General features: G+C 41.5%; 1 protein-coding gene across 2 annotated transcripts in view; it reads left to right on the plus strand.

Moving 5' to 3' along the window:
- LOC309567712 (galactoside alpha-(1,2)-fucosyltransferase 2-like) overlaps nucleotides 1-13,575 on the plus strand; it is a 312,387-nt gene that overhangs the window by 292,922 nt on the left and 5,890 nt on the right. Inside the window, exon 3 of one of the 2 annotated variants that reach the window (XM_082273152.1) lies at nucleotides 1,003-1,101. The exons of the other annotated variant lie outside the window; for it this stretch is intronic. The gene's annotated coding sequence lies outside the window, so the exon portion shown is untranslated. The remainder of the gene's footprint in view (nucleotides 1-1,002; nucleotides 1,102-13,575) is intronic. 2 annotated transcript variants of the gene reach the window in all.

The raw sequence follows: 13,575 nt of genomic DNA on the forward strand, positions 1-13,575 counted from the left end.
AAATTCCCTTCTTGGTTGGACTGTATTTTTTGACATCTGCATTGAGGGTTTCAAGTCGCAATTGAGACTACCAGCCCTTCTCCCTAATATATCCTTTATTATATCCCATATGGTATTTTCATCCATACATAAATATATATATATAATATCACCCATACTAGGCTTTTGTGCCTATGCTAATATTATACCACCACCTTTATGATCCACATATATTGGCCTCCTGGCGCTTGCAGCGGAGATATCCCTTCATCTTGTCCATCCTATTTTGAGTGCAGTACCTATTTGGTCTTGGCAATGCCCTGATGAAGCAATGAATGCGAAACGCGTCGGCTTATCCAATAGTCTGCAAAATATATATTAGGATCCAGTAGTGTGGTATTTTGGTACACAGTTATCATACACACACGGACCGGTATATCTTTTATGTACTGTATGTCTTGTTGTCATGTTTTTTATTCTTTTGTAATAAAATTAATATATTTTTTATACATACATGAGTGTTGTATTTGTATTCCTGCAACCACCAGTTATGCCGGTATAGTCCCGCTTTCTTGGGTCCTCTCTTGGCCCCTACTACCCCTTGTTTTTTGTCCTAATATTTTAATGTTATATGATTAATTAAGGTTGTTTCATTCACTACGTTTATCTTTACCTATAATTTTTCACTTTTACAAGTCTTGTAGTCTACATATGTTTAAAGGAACAGTGCACCATTTTATAGATCGTAAACTATTGTTAGAGTGAATGAGTACACTTGGTAGGTGGTTGTAGCAGTTTCAGACACGCTCACAGTTATCTATTCCTTTATTTATTCATATATTTAGCAGTGCATGAGTTTATCAATATAATTAAACAAAAAAGGATTTTCCTTGTACTGACTGTAAAGTTCTTTATCTCAGAAGGAAGCAGGGAGGCAGGTTGCCACACCCAGAATGCCACTGTCTCATAGTTCAGCTTACCTGTCACAGGTGACTCACACACCTCTCTACTTTATACTGGCAGGTAATTATAGAACAGGTGCTCTCTTTAGCTGCATAGAGGGAACCAGTAACATCGTAGAGGACACACAGTGCAGGAAACAGAGGCAGCGTAGTACTGCAGGTGAGTTCATTCATATTTTCTTCTCTTTTATTGTGCTTAGGTCTGTCATCGACAGATCCAGGGAATAACTGATTGCCTTCCAGGGATCAAGAATATTTTTTTTTCTTCGCTTAAGCAAATTGGGCAAAGCTTTAAAGGGTGCTTTTTTTTTTTTTTGCCTTTCCGGATCAACTGTGGATATAGCGTTCTGGATATGAAAGTTTTCTACTTATTTATTTATTTTGGTTTAACTAAATGGACTTTTTTGTGTCTTTTTTCAAGCAGACTAACTATGCACGTAGCTATATAACGAAATTGCTTATAGCCATTGGGTGTATTCAGGAAATAAGACGTATGACAGAACTAATAAAACTTGTTTGAATACTATTAAAGGAAACACTTGTCTTTCACCACTTCAGCTCCAGACGGTTTTACCCCCCTTAATGACCAGGCCATTTTTTGTGATTCGGCACTGCGCTACTTTAACTAATAATTGCGCGGTTGTTCGAAGCTGTACCCAAATACAATCAATGTCCTTTTTCCCACAAATAGAGCTTTCTTTTGGTGGTATTTGAGCACCTCTGCAGTTTTTAGATTTTGCGCTATAAACAAAAAATGAGAGTCGATTTTGAAAAAAAATGTTCTGCTGTAAAACATTGCCAATAAAAATGTTTTAAAAATCATTTTTTTTATCAGTTTAGGGCAATTTGTATTCTGCTACATATTTATGGTAAAAAAAAAAAAAAAAGTGCATTTTAATTGGTTTGCGCAAAAGTTATAGCGTTTACAAACTATAGGATAGATTTTTAGACTTTTTTTTTTATTACTAATGGCGACGATCAGTGATGTTTTTTTTTTAGTGGGACTGCGATATTGCGGCAGACAGATCGGACCCCTAACTGACATTTTTGACACTTTTTGGGGACCAGTGAGATTAATACAGTAATCAGTGCTGTTACTGTATAAATGACACTGGCAGGGAAGGGGCTTAAACTGGGGGTGATCAAGGGGTTAAGTTTAAGCCTAAATGTGACACACAATCTCACTGTGCCTGTCTGACAGGAGAGCCGCCTGCTTTGTTTACATAGGCAGGTGGCTCTCCTGTCAGTTTCCCCATAGGTCACAGGAGGCCAGCGGCGATCAAGCCCGCTCCTCCCGCGGTCTGGCTCCCGATGTGTCTAATCACAATGGGAGCACAACTCTGGCCTCCGAGACCCCATGCACGTAATCACGTTGATCTACGTGATTATGCCAGCCGCAGTAAGTCTGCAGTAAATCTGTGTGGGGCGGTCGGCAAGTGATTAAACTAGGAAATTATGGGCTATTCGTCTATGAGACAACTTGAGGGCTGATATGTGTTCTATTAGTTAGAACTATAGTTAGTATTATGTTTAGTCATTTTTTATTAAGAATTTTCAAACAGTACAGATCAAGTAGAAAAAACATATATGTCTCCAGTTTCGATGATATATCAAATCAAATAGGGCACATAGGCACAACACTCAGAAATAATCTCCTTTTTTTAAAAGACATAGCTATTAAGACTATCACATAAATCGGTAAAATGTGTAATATCAACCAATTGAGTACAGGTAAATTCCATGTACACAGTAGACAGATTCAAGAAATACCTCTAAAGGCATTTCAGAAAATGTTGGCAGTGGCATCAGATTAGGTAAGTAATTTAACTAACTATCACAGAATACGTAAAGGAAAGGGTATTGGGAACAAGTAAGCGAGCAGGAAAAAAATGGGAAAAGGGGGGGGGGGGTCAGGTAGTACTCAAGGGAGGCTCAAGCCTTAAAGTGATTATAAAGCTTTCCTTTTTTTTTTTCATTAAAATAATAAACATGTTATACTTACCTGCTCTGTGCACGGAGTTGCCCGGATCTTCCTCTTCTCGGATCCCACGTTGCTGCTCCTGGCTCCTCCTTCCTGACGGGTGCCCCCACAGCAAGCAGCTTGCTATGCGGGCACCTGCCAATGGCTCCCACTGCAGCAATAGCCAATCAGGAGTGCAAGTCCCTGGAGAGGCAAGGCTCTTGTGGACATCGCTCCAATAAGAAGGGGCTCAGTTAAGTATTAGGGGGGCTGGGTGGGCCTGCTGCACACAGAAAGTTTTTTACCTGATGCAAAGAATAAATGCCGATAAAAAAGAAAACTTGTGCCTTTACAACCACTTTAACTGTAACAAAGGTGTCAAACTCAGAGGATTATCATACTGTTCACATGTAATTGTATGATTCAGACGTATCGTCATCCCATGCAATCCTACTTTCCACACTGTCAATCTGATTAATTTCACAATCCCTTTCGGCTAAGGAGAGTGCCTCAGCCTGCCACCAATGCCTGCCGAGCGGGTCACTGGGAAATGCCGCATTAAGCTCTTTTTAAATCTATTTATAGGCACCCGGCAGCATTGATAACACAGTAATCTGGGGTTCGTCCAGGTATTCATGTCTCACCAGTTTATCATAGCATAAGATTTTATCCCAAAAAGTGATCATTTTCAGGCAAGTACCCCAAAAATAAGTCCTACTGCCAGGAGCCTGCAAACATTGTCAGCAAGTGTCCAGAATAGAAGAATCCTATGCAAGAGTGTGAGGCAGAGATGCCACTTAGAAAGAATGTGGTAATTGCGCTCTTATGCATAGGAAGAGATAGACAGCTTGTATGTAACTGCCAGTGTTTTGTCCCAGTCCATATCATTAACCCGTAGGTCCTGTTCTATTAGTTAGTATTATATTGTAGATAAGGAAAGACCTGCAGTGAGTTGGTAACAATAGAACAGTAGATTATTGGCGCTCCACTTCCACCTTTTAACCACTTAAGCCCCGGAAGATTTTACCCCCTTCCTGACCAGGGCCTATTTTGCGATTCGGCACTGCGTGACTTTAACGGACAATTGCGCGGTCGTGCGACGCTGTACCCAAACTAATTTGACGTCCTTTTTTTCCCACAAACAGAGCTTTCTTTTGGTGGTATTTGATCACCTGTGCGATTTTTTTGATCATGCGCTGTAAACAAAAAAAGAGCGACAATTTTGCAAAAATAACAATATTTTTCAAATTTTTTTATATGAAATTCCCAAAAAAAAAATCAAATTTTTTTACCATTTTAGGCCAATTTTTTTTCTGCTACATATGTTTGGTAAAAAAAATTGCAAAAAGCGTATTTTTATTGGTTTGCGCAAAAGTTATTGCGTTTACTAACTAAGTGAAAGATTTTTGTCATTTTTATTGTTTTTTTTTTTTTAACGAGTAATGACGGCGATCTGCGATTTTTTTTTTTTAATTTATTTTTATTTTTTTTGCGGGACTGCAACATTGCGGCGGACAGATCGGACCCTTGACTGACATTTTTGACACTTTTGGGGGTACCAGTGACATTACTACAGTAATCAGTGCTATACATATGCAATGTTACTGTAAAAATGACACTGGCAGGGAAGGGGTTAACTTTATTTGAAAAGGAGGGGTTAAGTGTGTCCCTAGGGGCGTGATTCTTACTATGATATGATGTGGCTTGTGATGTAATAGCACAGATCTACGGACCTACATAGCAGGACCGTATGATCTGTGCTGTTACACAGGGGAGAATGACAGGCGGCTTTGTTTACATTAGCCGCCTGCCTTTCTCCCGGTGTAACCAACGATCGCGAGTGACCGGCGGTCATCGGGTCAGCCGGTCACTCGCGCGGGGGGGTCAGTGAGCGAGCGGGAGCACGCTCGCTCCCTAGAGCCTCACAGGCTAGCGACGTAGTACTACGTCACTTTGCCTGTGAGGGGCTGACTGCCGACGTAAATAGTCGTTAGGCAGTCGGCAAGTGGTTAATGCCTTAAACTGCTCGCTCATCCCACCAGAAAATGCCTGCAATAAATACATATTAAAATGCAGTTGTGCAGGCAATTTTTTCACAGAGATTATTCATTAATGTGATTCTAAAGGCTATTTTTTTTAAATAAAATAAAAAAGAGGTTACACTTCCCTACTCTGTGCAACAATATTGCACAGAGTCGTCCCTTACTTCTTCTTTGGCAGTCTCCCACCAACACTGTCCGCTACTTCTTCCTTCGAGTGCCCCCAGAGCAAACTGTGTGTGAGGGCGATAGACTGTGTGCACCCATAGATACACAAAGCATTGGTAAGCCAAGCCCCTCCTTATAGGTGTTTGACTGACAGCAATGGCTCCTGCTGCGACCTGTGTCTCCTGTGAGACCAGGAAGTGGAGGAGCAGTGCTGCAGATGGGACAGCTCTGGAGCAGTGACAGGAGCCAGGTAAGTGTTTAGAGTTGGGCGAGGAGACAGCTAGTGTGTTTTTAACCACTTTACCACCGGAGGATTTTCCTGCTTTACGTCCAGGCCACTTTTTGCAACTTGGCACTGCGCGACTTTAACTGACAATTGCGCGGTCATGCAACACCGTACCCAAACAAAATTTACGTCCTTTTTTTCCCACAAACAGAGCTTCCTTTTGGTGGTATTTGATCACCTCTGTGCTTTTAATTTTTTGCAATATTAATAAAAAAAGAGCGAAAATTTTGCAAAAAAATTGACATTTTCTACTTTGACAGTTAAAAAATATCCAATATATTCAATTTTTGCCATATATTTAGGCCAAAATGTATTTAGCTACATGTCTTTGACAAAAAGAATTCTCAATGAGCGTATTTTTAACTGCTTTAAGACCGGAAGATTTTACCCCATTCCTGACCAGGCTATATTTTGCGATTCAGCACTGCGTTACTTTAATGAACAATTGCGTTGTACCCAAATTAAATTTATGTCCTTTTTTCCCCCACAAATAGAGCTTTCTTTAGGTGGTATTTGATCACCTGTGCGATTTTTAATTTTTGAAAAAAAGAGCGACAATTTTGAATATTTTTTACATTCTGATATATAACATTCCCAAAAAAAAAAAAAAATCTAAATTTAACATTTTAGGCCAATTTCGGACCCCTGACTGACATTTTTGACACTTTTGGGGGAACCAGTGACATTACTACAGTAATCAGTGCTATAAATATGTACTGTTACTGTAATAATGACACTGGCAGGGAAGGGGTTAACTTTATTGGTGATCAAGGGGTTAAATGTATGCCTCATGCTTACTGAGGTGTGTGGGGGAAGGGGGTTGTGTGACACAGATCGCAGGTTGAGCTATGCTGAATCCTGTAATCTGTCCCTGCCTGTCACAGAGGTGATCCGCCCGCTTTGTTTACACAAGTGGGCAGATTTCCTCACTTGATCCCCGACGATCGGGGAAGAGCGGCGGTGATCACCACCTCTCCTCCCCTGGCCCGACTGCCGCTGTGTCTGAATACAGTGGGAGCGAGCCCCCGGCGGCGTGCGCGAGCGCGCCGCCGAGAGAGGGGAGAGTCTGGTGACGTAGGTCTACGTCGACAGACGATAACTAGCCACTTTGCCGCCTCAGTGAGCGGTCGGCAAGTGGTTAAAAAAATAAAACCTAATGCAGGGAATGCAATAAGGTAAAAAAACATCAGACTTAAGAACCATTTTAACAGTGATTTGTAGCTAGTAATTCAATCACTGGCGATTGACTACAGCATTGAGTTGTGTTGTGCTACAAGTCACTTTGTTTTTGCTAAGCATAGCAATTGATGCATTGTTTCATAGAAAAACAATTAAAGTGTTTTTGCAGCCAAGACACTAAGAAATGGCAATCACTCAGCGACAGAGTGACAAGTCTCTTTAAAAATTATTATCATTTTATTGTAATTTTCCTTGTGACAAATTGCTGTAACAAAGCGGGAGGGTACCATAGCTGAACGCTGCATGCAAATCACCCATGTGTCATCAGCCTATGGGTGATGTCAGATGGACATGTTTGTATGGGTTTTTAAATGTACATTGTTAAAGTTTGTTGCAATATTACACCATGCTAGAGAAAATGGCAAAAAAACAAAGCAACATATTAGAAATACTATTACTCTTTAACCCTTTTGCTGCCTAAGTTTTTTTTTTTTTTTTTTTCAGACATTAAAATGCACGTTTTGGGCTTCAGTATTACTGAAATTTTTTGAAAACAGAGAAACTGTAGAATAAAATGACGGAAGTTGCACATTTTTTGTCACGTGTTTTTTCTTTTAATAAATAAATTTTATTGAGTTTTACAAAAGACAAGCGACATTATTCATATAGCAGTAAGGTGAGACTCACCTTTAGTTGAGCTATTATGCTATACAAGACACGTACTGTACATGTTATAATACAGCTTCCCAAGCTTCCCAAGAGGGAGACAGGAAAACATGAATGGATAGTCTCGTTGGGGTCCTTACCAGCCAGAAGGTGTCAAAACTAACCCAAAGGGATCTATATTGGGCTAGGATCGTATGATAACAGAAAGCAAAAGATAACCTAAAACAGCTGCTGGGTAAATCCACAGACCTGGGAGCACTACATAAAGTCAGCAAGCGTTTGGTCAGTGAGGCTTCGACTACGTTGGCATGGCTGAAGAGAAACAGGGTCGACCCTTGCAGTATAAAAGTGGAATTGGTGGGGCTTATCTAAAAATCAGAAGGAGACAAAAAGGCAGACACTTTTTCATAGGGCGTGTTCAATGAATGCTTGTCATCTGCATTTGAATCAATTGGTGGAAATTTTACATTCTTTCTAAGTTTTTTTGTCTTTTTTCACCTTCGATTTATTACAGATAATGTTAATTCTTTAAGTAAAGCCCTATGAGCAACTAGTAAACTGATGTAGATCCAGTGTATATCCAGTGTATATCGCGACTAAAGGCACGTACACACGAGTCGAAATTCGGCCGGAAATTTTCGTCCGACGACCGATCTGACGATTTTCGGCTTGTTAGTATGATGCTTCCGACAACCGACTTTTCGGCCGAAAAAAAATCTGGTGTGCAGGCTATAAAATTTTTGTCCTCCGTCAAAACACGGCCGATTTTCGTGTAGTCAGTACAGATTTCTACAGGGAAAAATCTTATGAGCAAGAATGGGCATGCTCAGAGAAGAAAGAACACAAAGAAAGCAAACCAACACATGACATCACTTCTGAAGTAGAATTTTGTCGTGCGGTAAAATTCGTGTGCAGTCTAGGCACATTCCAACCAACAAAACACCACTCTGGACAGACCGGTCGGCGGAAAATCGTTGCGTGTGTACTAGGCTTTAGTCTTTCCAGGGGCGTCTGGGTAGTCTGAGCTATCATGGTGCCATAGCCAAACAACATAAGGACAGGGTCTTTAGGATTATGGCATTGTGTGATCCCAAAGAAGAAGCTGGCCACCTGGTTCCAGTAGTTAAAAGTGTATGGAAGTAGCAGGAGAATCTACAGACTTGGAAAGATCAGTTTGTAAATGGATAGAAATTTGGATAAAAGATAGAATTCAAAGAGTAGTGGTTAATGATTCTTATTCTGAATGGTATAAACTCTAAAGTTATCAGTGGTGTACTCCAAGGTTCAGTGTTGGGACCCTTACATTTTATATCTTTATAAATGATAAAGGGGCTGGGATTAAAAGTACCATTTCAGTCTTTGCAGATGACCTCAAGCTTTGCAGTGGAATAACTTCCTTACAGGATGCCTCCAACTTACAAGCTGACCTCAATGCACTGTTTCATTGGGCAACTATGTAGCAAATGAGGTTTAATGTTGATAAATATAACATTTTGCACTTGGGGGCTAAGAATATGCATACATCATACATACTAGGGGAGCAGAGCTGGGGGAATCCATAGCAGAGAAGGATCTGGCTGTTCTGGTAGATCCTAAGCTTAATAATAGCATGCAATGCTTTTCCAAAGCAAGCAAAGTCATTTCTTGTATTAACAGAGGCATGGAGTCCAGAGAGAGATATTTTGCCCTTGTACAAATCATTAGTAAGACCTCATCTGGAATATGCAGTTCAGTTTTGGGCACCAGTTCTCAAAAAGGATATTGGGGAACTGGAGAAAGTGCAGAGAAGGGCAACCAAACTGATAAGAGGCATGGAGGAGCTCAGCTATGAGGAAAGATTAGAGGAACTGAATTTATTCTCTCTTGAGAAGAGGAGATTAAGGGGGGATATGATCAACATGTATAAATACATAAGGGGTCCATATAGTAAACTTTGGTGCTAAGTTATTCACTTTAAGGTCAACCCAAAGGACAAGAGGGCACTCTTTACGATTAGAGGAAAACCGATTTAGTCTCCAAATACGGAAAGGTTTCTTCACCATAAGAGCTGTGAAAATGTGAAATAGACTCCCTCCAGAGGTGGTTCTGGCCAGCTCACTAGATTGCTTTGAAAAAGGCCTGGATTCTTTCCTGGGTGTACATAATATAAGTGGTACTAATATTTATAGGTAAAGTTGATCCAGGGAATGTCCAAAGGCCTCTCCAGGGATCAGAAAGGAATTTTCTTCCCCTGCTGTAGCAGATTGGATCATGCTTTGCTGGGGTTTTTTGCCTTCCTCTGGATCAACTGTGGGTATAGGATTGTGTATATGGGATTGTACGATTGAATTTTCTTTACTGTTTTTTTTTGGTCGAGCCAGATGGACTTGTGCTTTTTTTTCAAGCTGACTTGTCACATACCAAAAGGCTTCTTCACAGTAAGAGCTGAGAAAATGTGGAAAACACTCCCTCAACAATTAGTTCTGACCGGCTCAGTAGATTGTTTTAGAGCCGGATGCATTTCTAAATGCATAAAATATAACTGAATACTAATATTTAGAGGTAATAACACCAGGGTAGTTGACAAGGGAATATCCGATTGCCGCTGATTGCTTTAATCTGAATAAACTCTGTGTATAGTATTGTATAAATGGAACTTTTCTACTTGTTTATTTTTTCTATTAGATGAACTAAATAGACTTGTATATTTTTAAACTTATGTAACTATGTAGCTCAAAGCATGCACAACAGAGAGTGTTTACAGTAAAATGTATACACCGCATTGAGTGCAATCAGCATACACAGCACAGAGCACACGGAACATAATCACACTCACTATACAAGGAACAGAGGGCACACAGCATACATTACAGCATAGACAGCACTAAACATACACGGCATACCAAGGACACAGAATGTATAAAGCATACACAGCTCGTAGAATACAGAAACTGTCTTATCTGGATTACCAAGTGAACATAAAGAAGTTATTTCAGTGATTATATTATCAATGTACGCCAGGGGCGGATCCAGAGTCTAGTCTCGGGAGGGGCACTGCTAGAAAATAAAGTTTTGCTTACAGAACTGAATGTAGAACTGTGTTGCTGTAGAACGGCTGCAGCACACATCTCCATCCGGGACTCATGCCCCTACAGCCTTCCTTCATTGGTTTTGCCACGGTGAGGTGGGGGAGGCAGGGCCATCCATAATAGTGATTGGACACTGGGCAAAAATTTTTTAGGGCCCCCCCCTATTTTGAGGCATACAAAATAAAAAGAGGTAGATTTAAAATCAGTTTACTGCAGCAGATCACACAGCGATTGCAATTGGTTGTCAAAGGTCACAGTCTGCCATTACTGCTCACTCACTGGTTGCTAGAGGTTACAACACCAAATATCTGCATGCTGATCGGTTGCTAGAGGTTACAGCACATCATAAGTGCTTGCTGATTGGTTGCTAGAGGTTACAGCACATCATTACCGCTCACTGAGCAATGGAGCAATCCCAAATAATTGAGCAAGTAAAGCGGCACATTAATATACATACTACAGGAGATGATCAGAGACTGCAGACATAGTACAGGAGACGGTCAGAGGCTGTGGACATACAGTACTACAGGAGACGGTCAGAGACTGCAGACATGTTACAGTAATGGTCAGAGGCTGCGGACACCCTACAGGAGACTGTCAGAGATTGCAGACACGGTACAGGAGACTATCCGAGATGGCGGACACGGTACAGGAGACAATCAGAGACTGCAGACACAGTACAGGACATTGTCAGAGATGGGGGACACAGTACAGGACACGGTCAGTGATGGGGGACACAGTACAGGACTCGTTCAGAGATGGGGGACACGGCACAGGAGACGGTCAGATGGGGGACACAGCACAGGAGACGGTCAGAGATGGGGGACACAGCACAGGAGACAGTCAGAGACCTTTCAGAAATACACAGATTTGCACTTGAACAGCTCAGGGTTTCAGGCTAGCAGTCATGCTGTCTATGGAGGGAAAGACATACCTTGCCATCATGCACTTTTAGAGGTCCGGGGGTGGGGCATCCACTGAAATCTCCTCTCCTACTCCATCTATCTCATTACGAGTGCAGAGGCTGAAAGGGGCGGAGTCAGGGCATCAGTGGAGCTCCCGGCCCCACCCTCCCTGAACTGGATGTGTAATACAGCGCTGCTTCCTGTGTCCCTGTCCTCAGTGAGCTCTGCGGTGCTATTATCAGGGCCACTATCAGGGCAAACAGGGAAGCTCCTTTGGATGTCGGGGGGGGGGGGGCAATTGACCCGTTGCCCCCCCCCTGGATCCGCCCCTGATGTACGCTGTGGAGGGACAAACTCTAGCCATTGTTTATTTTAGGAATTTATGCCTGATTTTTGGAGAGGCGGGCATGCTGATTGCACAGGTGTGGGCTGGGTTCATAATAGACCAGGCTCAGGGCTTCCAGTTGGAGACAGCTCCACCCAACAGACAGGGGGACTGTGCATGTGAGTCAGGAGGACTCTCATCCTCTCAATGGGTCAGAAACTGACTGAAGGATAACGTTTTGTTGGTCTGAGGTGCAGGCCTAGGTATGAGGCCTGAAGCAGCTGTGTGGCAGGTGAGTAAGCTAGGAGGCTGAAGCAGTGTGCAATTTACAGTAATGTTGGAACCCCTGCATGGGAAATTGGTGTCTTTTGTGTATTTTTCCAATCCTTTAAATAAAATTAGGTTGCCATGCCCAAAAAAATGCAGTTCTGGACTGGCTAAACTTCTCAAAACGCATGCACCACTGGAGTCTAATCACCCTGATTATTACAATACACAAAAGGCTGGCTAACTTGTTATTTTACAGTAAAACTATTCACCTTGGTCCTTGAGCAAATTAATATTACAACATAGCAATGTTAATCCCTCACATATGTGCCACAATAAGAATCTTTAACATGTTATGGCTGCTGAGAAATAAAAAATGTGTACTTATTAGGGATGATCGAACGGTTCGGGTCAACCATCGGTTCGACCCGAACATTGGGTGTTCCAGGTTCGGCCGAATTTAGAACTTTTTGCCCAAAAAGTTTGAAATTCGGCAACCAGAACCGACCAAAATGCAATGGTTCAGGAAATGGGCTTTAAAAGCCTGTGATTGGACCAGAACCATTAGCAAAAGCCAATTGAGGGGGCAGGAGAATGCTAGGAATGTGATTGGAGTGACTAGGGGGTCCCTAGGCCAATCATTAGTGAATACGCCCCCCAGTATATAAGATAGCACCCGCCAAATTCCTAGCATTGTTATACAGGACATGGAAGAGAGTAGAAGCAGTTCTGTTAATTTTACTTTAAAAGTGTCATTTAGCATTTATTAGTGTGAGGAAAGGGATATCTAGTGTAGTTAGAGTGCTCCTTTACACTTTAGTTAGCTTCAAAAATGTAGTTTCTGTAGGGAAAGTGTGACGTGTCAGGGTGACCGTAATGTAGTGTAGGGTTAACTGACTGCTATGGCAGGGTGACCGAACCCTTCCATTTCAGGGTGACCGTAATGTAGTGTAGGGTGAACTGACAGTGACTGCTATGGCAGGGTGACCAAACCCTTCCATATCAGGGTGACCGCTATTGAGAAAAGCTAGTTTCTCTGAAGTCACTTTCACTGCAGTAATATGGCTTCGCCGCCGTCAGCATTATTTTTGGCTGCAGGCGTCTATAGTGATTTTTTGAGCACATGTTTGGAGTCAGGCATGACATCTGAACATGTGTATAGGGGGTATATATACACACCCATGTCTGTATATATACACCTGCACATATATAGGTGTGAAAGGAGCAGAAAAAACTACTTGCGCTAATGAAATAATTAACACCAATATAGTTACGCTCCTATCACACCTATATATGTCTAGGTGTGTATATACATATAAGTATGTGTGTATATACACCACTATACACAAGTTCAGATGTTTTGCCTGCCTCCAAAGAACCCAAAAAAATGCCTAAAAAGACGCTAGCGCCAAAAAAAAAAACGCCCAGGTGTGTTGTTGCAGGCATTTTTTTGGGGTTTTTGGAGGCAGACAAAACATCTGAACTTGTGTATACGGGTATATATACCACTATACACAAGTTCAGATGTTTTTCCTGACTCCAAAATAACGCTTCCTACTAAACCAGCAAGGTGTGAAAAGAGCGAAGCCATATTACAGATCTATAATTGCACTAATACAAATGATCTTTTTTTTATGGTTCTGGACATGCTACAGAGCTGAAACTTCACAGGTACACCTTTTAGACCCCCCAGACACAAAATCACACAAAAAAAGTTCTTAAAAATTGTCATTTTTGATAGAGAGCCAATGATTGGAAAAAAAACAAAAAA

This window comes from Pelophylax lessonae, assembly GCF_965119305.1.
Source record: "Pelophylax lessonae genome assembly, chromosome: 12".
Taxonomy (NCBI): Eukaryota; Metazoa; Chordata; class Amphibia; order Anura; family Ranidae; genus Pelophylax; species Pelophylax lessonae.